The sequence below is a fragment of the Mugil cephalus genome, chromosome 10 (assembly GCF_022458985.1).
Source record: "Mugil cephalus isolate CIBA_MC_2020 chromosome 10, CIBA_Mcephalus_1.1, whole genome shotgun sequence".
NCBI lineage: Eukaryota > Metazoa > Chordata > Actinopteri > Mugiliformes > Mugilidae > Mugil > Mugil cephalus.
In genome coordinates, this window is record NC_061779.1 from 14,343,177 (window position 1) to 14,352,870 (window position 9,694).

The window sequence follows — 9,694 nt, forward strand, 5'->3', positions numbered from 1 at the left end:
TATGCTACATCTGTGAAACACAGTCTGTTTGAACATGCAGCTCTGAACACGTAGGTTCACTCGTTCACGTACGAAACATTCTTTTCATTTTTCTAGTTAATCTGCAACAACATACGACAGATGCAGCAGAATGATTGAAATGTTATCTTACATCCCTGCGTGTTTACATATTTCCTACAAAGCTACCACTTCTCCACACAATGCCAGCTATGCTAAGCTACACACATATGTATATATATATATAACAGATATCCCTAAAACGTACTGTAAATCCACACTCAGAGCTGCTCTACTACTCGCTAAATAATAGAGCCCACAGAGCAGACGGTGCCCCGTGTGAGGCTGAGCCAGAAAGTAGTTCTAAAATAATACACACCTCGCTGGCAAGGACACTGTTTTCAGGCCATGACACTGAAAGTACAACAGAAGTGATGCAACGAAGTCTCAGAAGGGGTTTCATTAATTGTAAAGGGGACACTCAGCTGCAAAGAGCCACGCACTGCTTGTTTTGCTATATAAACAGAGCTTTTATTTATTTAAGTGTCTCACAAATAACCGATAAGCCGACATATTCAAGTGTGACTGTACCCCAAAAGAGAAACACTTGTCGATTTTTTAATAATGTGCCAATTAATGTGAACAGAAGTGTTTAAAACGTCTCGTCAAAAGCGAGGCGAATAACTTCACATGCCTGCTCCGAAAATATTTCCAGGGTAAACAGAGAGAGAAGTGTAAGATAGCGTGGGTGTCGAGACGGGGACGCCTGTTTCAAAAATAGCAGACGCTAATTATACACTTCAGGCAACTGCTAAGGAGGGAGACGCAAACGCCAAGTTTGAGGTGTTGCGATTCTGAATGTCGGTTTCTGTGCAAAGTCGAGATTCCACCCGGTCACCTGAGACGTTCTGACGGAAAGAAAAAAAAAAACAACAAAAAAAACTAGGATACTCGCTGGATGTCTCATTTACAGTCAGTCAGACTCCTCAGTGTCCGTCTGTCACATCTCCTGTCGGGCTGGTCCACCTGCCGCTGCCATGCAGGGCACGTTTCATAAACAATCCATAGGACAAAAAGGACCCCTCGAGCACACGTCTAAACACGTGGCTTAGACTGGTCAAACACATGAAAACTGGCCTTTCGCCTCGCTTGTGAACCCGTTAATGTGGCTGCTCCCAAAACGTCACTTTTCATTGCGTCTGCTCTCATGACTTCCACACAATGAGCACCCCACCAGTCACGATACGAAGTCACGGAAATGGTGATTGGTTGGAAATGGAAACGATTATAAAACTTCATCCACACTGATATTAAGAGGTGGAAGTTTGAAACCAAAAGCTTTAAAATAATAAAACTTAGTGATTAAGTATATTTCTATTATTATCATTTGTAATATGTTTGTATGTGTTGTATATGTTTCAAAACTTTGTTTAGTTTTTGAAAAGTAAAAATTGTTGAACATAGCCGTGCCAAGGAAGCTGAAAAAGTGAAGACTCTGTTTTCAGCCTGATCACATTTCTGTTCAAACATGACATCGTTTAACTTCTCGGATTCCAGAGAGCCACTTGAAAATCCAAGTTTGATGATCGTACGTCCGTGTGGTTCACGCACAGCTGGCAGAAGTGCTGACAGGTCATTCTATGTAAATGAATTACCGTTGAGGAATTACAGCGCTCCGATAAGCCCTCGTGTTTCACATATTAGCTTAATGGAAACACACCAGATAGCAGCACTGCGCTACTTAGAGTCAGCGAGGGCGACAGAAGTGACAACGAAGGCACCTGACTCTGAACACAACTGTTGTGTTTAACAGTTGTGTATCAATCCAGACTGCAACCACTGACCGTACATAAAAGATGGACGTAGCCCCAGAGTCAGAGTGAAGCCTAAATAGACAAGATTTAAAGTGCAACACTAAGATGTCTGGCTCCAGTATATACACTCACTTGCCACTTTATTAGGTACACCTGTTCAATTGCTTGTTAACACAAATAGCTAATCAGCCAATCACATGGCTGCAATTCAATGCATTTAGTGCATGAAGAGGTGATCAAGACAACTTGCTGAAGTTCAAACATAGCATCAGAATGGGGAAAAATGGGGATTTAAGTGACTTTGAGCGTGGTATGGTTGTTGGACCCAGACGGGCTGGTCTGAGTATTTCAGAAACTGCTGATCTACTGGGATTTTCACGCACAACCATCTCTAGGGTTTACAGAGAATGGTCCGATAAAGAGAAAATATCCAGTGAGCTGCAGGTGTGTAGACGAAAAGGCCTTGTTGATGTGAGAGGTCAGAGGAGAATGGGCAGACTGGTTGGAGATGATAGAAAGGCAACAGTAACTCAAATAACCACTCGTTACTACCAAGGAACCGTGAAGAAGAAGATGGACTACAGCTGCAGAAGACCACACTGGGTGTCACTCCTGTCAGCTAAGTACAGGAAACAGAGGCTACAGTTCACACAGGCTCAACAAAGTTGGACAATAAAAGATTGGAAAAAACGTTGCCTGGTCTGACAAGTCTCAATTTCAGCTGTGACATTCGGATGGCAGTGTCAGAATTTGGCGTAAACAACATGAAAGCATGGATCCATCCTGCCTTGTATCAATGGTTCAGGCTGGTGGTGGTGTGATGGTGTGGGGGGTATTATCTTGACACACTTTGGGCTCCTTAGTCCAAACTGATCATGGTTTAAATGCCACAGCCTACCTGAGAGTATTGTTGCTGTCCATCCCTTTAGGACCACAGTGTACCATCTTCTGACGACTACTTCCAGCAGGATAATGCACCATGTCACAAAGCTCATATCATCTCAAACTGGTTCCTGGAACATGACGGTGAGTTCACTGTACTCCAATGGCTTCCACAGTCACTAGATCTCAATCACATAGATGGAGCGCCTTTGGGATGTGGTGGAACGGGAGATTTGCATCATAGATGTGCAGCCGACAAATCTGCAGCAACTGTGTGATGCTATCATGTAAATATGGACCAAAATCTCTGAGGAATGTTTACAACACACCAGTGTGGATGATTTCTATCCTTACAAACTATATAATGCCAAACAACAGCACATTTGAAGCTACTGATGGCCTCATCACAATCGAACGCTTTTCTACGTTGTGCCAACGTCATTTTCTTTTCAGCGGGGAAGAAGTGCAACAACCCCGCGCCCTTAACACGTCTTCAGCAGCAAAACCCCTGTTAACAAGGAGGAAAAAAATATTTCACCTTTCAGCAAAAAACACCGCTGTGCATCTCACAGGTTGTCAGCAGTTGCATAGTAACAGCAGGGCCGCGTTCGACACACTCGCTTCGAGCATCTGTTCGGTGCTACCGACTAAAAGGAAAACCCCGAAACGAGGCACAAACTAAAGTCAAAGTGCTGGCGAAGTCGCAGCCACTTGCATTTGGCCTCTGGCCTGAATTTTCAGCCTCTGTTTAACATCTGGTTAGTGTAAAACACGACGCCGATCTAACCTCGTTTAACATCATCGCCTTCCACTCTGTCTAACGGAATCAGTTTGTTTGGCCTATGGGATGTTTGGCTTCATGAAGTGTATTTTAATCTTATTCTGGCCTTCAATTAAGCTCCCACTTACCCCGTCTAAAACTCACAGCCTCTTTTATAGTGAAGCCTAAGAAAATATTACTACTTGTCTTTTTTAATAACATTCAACCTGACATATGTAGTATTTTGCGAAGCTTAAGGATCTGCGCTAGAACTTATTCCATTCTTATGATTATTTGTTACTGAGATATTGTAGAATCTGTCATGAATATCTAACATACGCAGGGATTTCCTCCTGATCCAGCTCTTCAAACTAGAGCTCAAACTATTAGATTAGTTGTTCAACGTAAAATCAAAAACTGCTCCAAGTTAGATAAACTTTAATCATCCACAAGGGAAACTGCTTGGTCACGGTAGCTTAGTTGAAAGATAAAATCATCTAGTAAAATAATAATAATTTGTGGCAAAACTACCAGCTGACTTGAAGCAGCGCGAACCACGACCGAGGTGAGAGTGACTCATCCTGGCAGCGAGTTCGATCAGGTGTTCGGATGGTGTGTAACGTACTGAGCGTATGATCAATCACGCTTCCTCCAGACACGCTGGCTGGTCATCCTGCACGTCGTGTGTTTTGGGAAACTCAACAGTGAAAGCTGCGATGGCTCGGTATGACACAACCACAGACATTACTCCATCACCTCTCGCGTACAGCTCTCCAGCAGAGAGAGGGTTTGTGGGATGAGTGCCCTCTGGCAGGGAGGCGATGCCAGTGAACAAACCCCCAGTGTGTGTGTGTGTGTGTGTGTGTGTGTGTCTTTTTCAGTCATCTCTGTGACTCACACCTGGTCCTTTCATTAAACAAATGCCTACCTGCTCATTTTCTCAACATCGCCATTGTAAACGTTACTCACTCGTCTGAAACTGCTACTGCACTTCCCAGTATTATCGGATCACATGACCACATCATCATCACCATCATCATCATCATCACACGCTACGTGTCACATTGTGCTCTCTTTTGCAACATGTGGTTGTTTCTCTCTTTTCGACTCATTTCTGTCGGTGTGCGATACATTTCCGACTGCCAAGCTATTTTATTAGATTAACGGTTCGTGAAATCCGAGCCAGTGGCGCAGCTCCAACGCATGTAGGCCTGTTTGAGAATTAGCGGAGCAGGAGGAACAGCTCGAATGCTCCTCAGGTGGTGCCATCCTGTCCGTGGCAGCAGCTCAACTTTCCTGTATTTTCCAGCTCAGGTCTCCCTCCCCCACACATGCACACCCCCACATACAGTAACGGCCATGTGTACGAGGGAGGAGGGTTTTTTTTCTCCTCTTCTCACGGCAATAAATTCCATTTCACAGCCATCAATGACCGTGTGATTTATTAGAACTGTTAGTCTTAAAAGCGGCGAACAATATGGCCATTCACATGGTGAGATTTTTTAAACAAAGGATTGTGTTCAGTGTAGTAAGTCTATATGGCTGCATAGAAATATTAAATTGAAAGAGCTGCTTGATCGGTATGATTAAGGATCTTTATTTCTGTGTATAAATGGTATTTTAGTCACTAGCTAATCCCCGCTCTTGACTGAGTTTTGAGATAATCCTGCATCACAACCTTGAGGCTGCAATAGCCAACTTCTTGGCACTGACATCTATTTTGAGAAATGCTTCTTTGCTTTTTTATGATTTTATGTTTTGACATTTATTCACATAATAATTTAGAGAATTGTGTTTGAGAGTCAAACAAAAGCAGCTCTTTTCCACGACTATCAACAAAATGATTATTTTTTTACAGTTTGCTAATGTTTTATAGGGCAAATTATGACGTTAATTCCAAAAGAAGATAACAAACCACAGCATATTTAAATGCTCGTGCAGAACTGCTTCACATGGATTAGCTGCTTGAGCAGATTCAAGGTTTTATATGTTCCATGTCGTCATTAGTCGAGTACAGTACAATCATACCTCAGGCATTTCAACTACATTATGGGCCTCTAGTGGCGTAGTGACGTCACCTCGTCTTTCAGGCGATACCGTTGAAGGTGAAGATGACAACTGGGACATTTGCTCTCAGTTTCAGTCGACTTTTAATTACATTATGTTTTTCAGCTAATGCGGAAGAATAATTGCCTCATGAATAATGCAGCGTGTGGCCAATTACCTTTCAGTGTACACGAGCCTCCTTAGGTATGAAGAAATGTACTACATGATATGTTTTAGCAGGAATTCCCTTGCAGAATATAACCTGATCCCAAAAGGGCTAATGAGTTTTAGAGATGTGCCAGTTCATCGAGCCAATTACCGCAAAAGAGTGATGTTATACTCCTAATGCTCTTTGTACTCAGAGAAATGACCTGGCCAGATGAATAGTTAGCTTCAGACAAAAGGAAGTGGAAAAAGAATGATGACTCAAACGCAGGGAAAATCCTGGGGATGAATTAGTTATAAGGCCATCTACATGTGGGGCAGACGAGACATAAAATATTAACTTAGCATCTGATGTAGTGCAAGAGTTAAGGTTAAACAACTCCTGGAAAATCAACTACTGTGCGTTCGCGACCGGCACCACGGCGGAGCAGAGTTGGAAACTGCAAGTCCTGTTCAAATACGGTGACGGTGAAGGAAAAGTGCTCGACTGAGCATCAGTAACACCCTGTAAAACCGGCGTTCATTTGCGAATCGGTCAGAAATCTGCATGCAGATAACGCCCATCGCTTCGTTCATCTCGGCTGCACGGCTGTCATTGTACACGCCCAGTTTTTGTAGAGCAGACAAATCAAAGTGAGCCGTATGTTTCAGGGAAGTAAGATATGATATCATCTGGTGCAGAAAACAAAAAAAAGAAAAAGTGAAACGAGCGCTCAGATCTTTAACTACATGCCCTTTAAAAACATATATATATTTCTGAAACAGAAAACAACGCACAGGAAATGAGGAATCATTTCACACCAAAGGTAATTGTAGCTCTCCCCGACACATGCTGATTTACCTCTGAGCCGGCACGGGGATCTGTCTCATCTTTACCATGGAAACCAACACCATACTAGAGTACATGCACGCACACTCGGGGAGCAATTGCCATGGCATCCAACACCGTGGCGACAAGAAGCTTTCAGCGACCGAAGCAATTTACCCAGCAGCTAACTGGACACTCTGTCAAACCCCTGTCTATCACTCCCTATTCTGCCTCCTCTCCTCCTCTCTTTCCTAGGATTTTTTTTTTTTTTGTGTGTGTTATGAGCCGGACGAATTACCTTTCATCAGCCGAGGACGAGGTCTTGCGGTGCTCAGTAGGAGCGGCTCTCATTCAAGTGGTGACAGAGGAAAAGAAGCTCTGCAGGGATCCCGGGAGATGCTCAAGGATGCAGCTGAACCGGCATCGCACGCACGCATCCACCGCCACTATCAGCACCAGCGAGAGCGGCGGCAGCAGCAGCGCATCGGAAAGGGGAGGGGGAAGAAAAAAAAAAAATTAATAAAATAAAGCCGGAGAGGGGGTTGCTCTATCAGCAGCAGGAACATTACATCATAGGCTGCCTCTGTGGAAGGGTGGGAGAGGAGTGGACAGAGGAAGGGAGGTGCTCCTTGGAGCTGCTCTCTCCCTGTCACTGTTGAGCTCTTTTTTTCGGTGCATGCAATGTGGAAATTTAATATTTATGATCTGGTATCTGTAAAATGCCCTCAGTGGTTAGCGTCAGACCTCTGAAATAATTAAATCAGCTGCTCTTAATTGTGTACCGTCATTGGGGTTTGTTGTCAGAGTGGATATGAGATGATGTACACTAAAATGTGGTTCATCCCTTTGGGGCAAGGACTGCTGTGTGTGTGTGTGTGTGTGTGTCCAGTCAGTGCATAAAAGCCCACACAATGTCTATTCTGTGTCGTAATTCAATTGCGTGACCAGAGCTTGCTTACCAGTGCTCACAAAGCATGCTGGTATTCAACCTCTGAAAAAGGTCATCCGAGATTCCTTGCGGCACTTGTTTGGGGATAGGTACAACAGCCCGGGCCAAACATCTGCTCACATATGATTATATTTAAACTTGGCCGTCACAACAAATTTGTCACGAAAACGCTGATATTTTCAGCACATCTGGGAAGCGCCCCCCCCCCCCGACTGTAACGGCCAGCCATCCGCCACCTACGCGTCGGCGCGCCACACACCAGTGCTCCACAATAATGGTTAGCCACAACCACACTGACCCGCTGCTTCCTAACAAATACAGACGCACACCCGCAAGTACGTACACGCTGTCAAGAGGACACACACTGCTGAACCCACAATATACGTTGAGTCCAAGAGCTAGAAAATAACAGGGATTTCTTTGCCAAGTACAGCAGGTTGTTGTGAGCACAATGAAAAGCTCCTCTGTTTAATTTGGGCTTTTCCCATCACACTGTTGCTGTATGAAGGGAACGAGGGGAAGCACAGGCACTCTTAAAATACAATAACATTTATTTATGACTCTTTTAAGTGGTTGTGTGGAGAATAAAATACAGTTATTTTCTTGATTACCGGCTAATTATTTGACTTACGAAGTCTAGGAAAACGAAGCATGACTTACCAACAGAAAAATATCAGCACCCTTAATATCCTATAATCATAGAAAACGCGGTAAATCTTCAAATGAGAGTCCAACTCTTCGTTAAGGGTAGCTCACATTGCCATAATTATGGTAAATTATCCCACCGGGTCTGGGGTTTTTAGCTCACTGTTTTGGTTTCATATTACGGAAGCCCATGTGTTTACATACACATTTTTTCTGTTTTCCCATGATAACGAGTTAATTTGATCCGTTTTCTCGAGATCCTGAGTTATTTATCTCGTTATCTGGGGAAAACAAAGTTTTGTTTTCCCAAGATCTAGATATATTTAATTATACTTAACACCATGATGTAGTGAAATCAGGGACGGTATAAATGGGCTAACAGGGCTAAGCCCTCCCAAGCTAAAACAAAAAAGAGAAGAAATTAATTTTTTTTAAATAACTTACAACAGATTGTTTTAAGTTTTGGGGAAACCAAGGGCAGCAACATCACCACAAAGTTCAGTTCAGCTATGGTGGTGTTAGCATGAACAAGGTGGAATTACTTGATTTCTAATCCATTTTCCTCAATGACTCCTCAATGGAAGTTAAGATTCTGGACCAAACGATGTTCAAATAACTCAAAGGGACAAACGAACAAAATCGTACATTTTTTTCTTGATTTGAAACAAAGGACTGGCTAACGGCGAGTGTAGCCAAGAATTCACTTTTTCTGTTTCTGTTGTTTTCCGTGCTTATTTTTTGGAGGAGATACGGCACGGACCCAACAAGGAATTGTGTATTTGAAACATTTGTCCGACAAAACTAGAAAATATGACGTACAGCATTAGTCACATCGGAAACATGCGCTGAGATGTGAGTTAGCATTCGGATGGTGTAGTCATCAGCGAAACTGGGAATTGCACAGAAGACAAAAGGTTGGGGTTCAAATTCTGTTCAAGACCGAATATGATGTTTTTTCTGTAGTGCACTGCAGGTTGTCATACAGACAATTCTCAGCTAAACCTACATAATTTGCGTTCTTTTATATTTATGTCTCAGTAGTTGCACCTTTTTTTTATTTCATTTATAAAAACACTGCAACATTTCATGAAAACACCAACTGAGTGTTAAATTATTGCCAATTAAATAAATTTGAGAATTTTCTTCCATTGGGGTCTTGTCATTAAGAGGTGATTAAGGGGTCCTGAAGCCAGACCAGTAGCGAACCACTGATGTGGAGCACTAAAAAAAGTATAGTGTACCTGTAATTGATGTAACTGTGTGTGTTGTAGGTGATGTATCTTTTCCTGCTGTGTTAACTATTTAATTGGTGTTATGCATTTGTTAGCCCACCCACCAAATTTCACCTCCAGCCGCCACTTAGTAAAATAATAACCTAATATAATAGGTCTATTGTAAGGTGAGCCGTTTGTGTTGTGCCTTCATGTTTTCATGTCAAGTTTGTGGAGATCAAGAGGAAATTAACTGGAGAAAACGGAGAAAATAATATGTATGAATGCATGGCCGCTTAGGGCTTCCGCATCACATTCATCACTTACTGCAAGTTTGAATCCGAGTCACTCTCATCAATCCCTGAAGGCTTCTATTTCTGGCGCAACCTCTAATAAACCCACCACACGATACCTTCG

The 9,694-nt window shown here is 42.9% G+C and overlaps 1 protein-coding gene across 1 annotated transcript in view; it reads right to left on the bottom strand.

Annotated features, from left to right (window-relative positions):
- The window catches only part of sema4ba (sema domain, immunoglobulin domain (Ig), transmembrane domain (TM) and short cytoplasmic domain, (semaphorin) 4Ba), a 44,788-nt gene extending 37,805 nt beyond the window's left edge, over positions 1–6,983 (bottom strand). Inside the window, exon 1 of the mRNA XM_047596627.1 lies at positions 6,771–6,983. The gene's annotated coding sequence lies outside the window, so the exon portion shown is untranslated. The remainder of the gene's footprint in view (positions 1–6,770) is intronic.
- Positions 6,984–9,694: the final 2,711 nt, after the last annotated feature.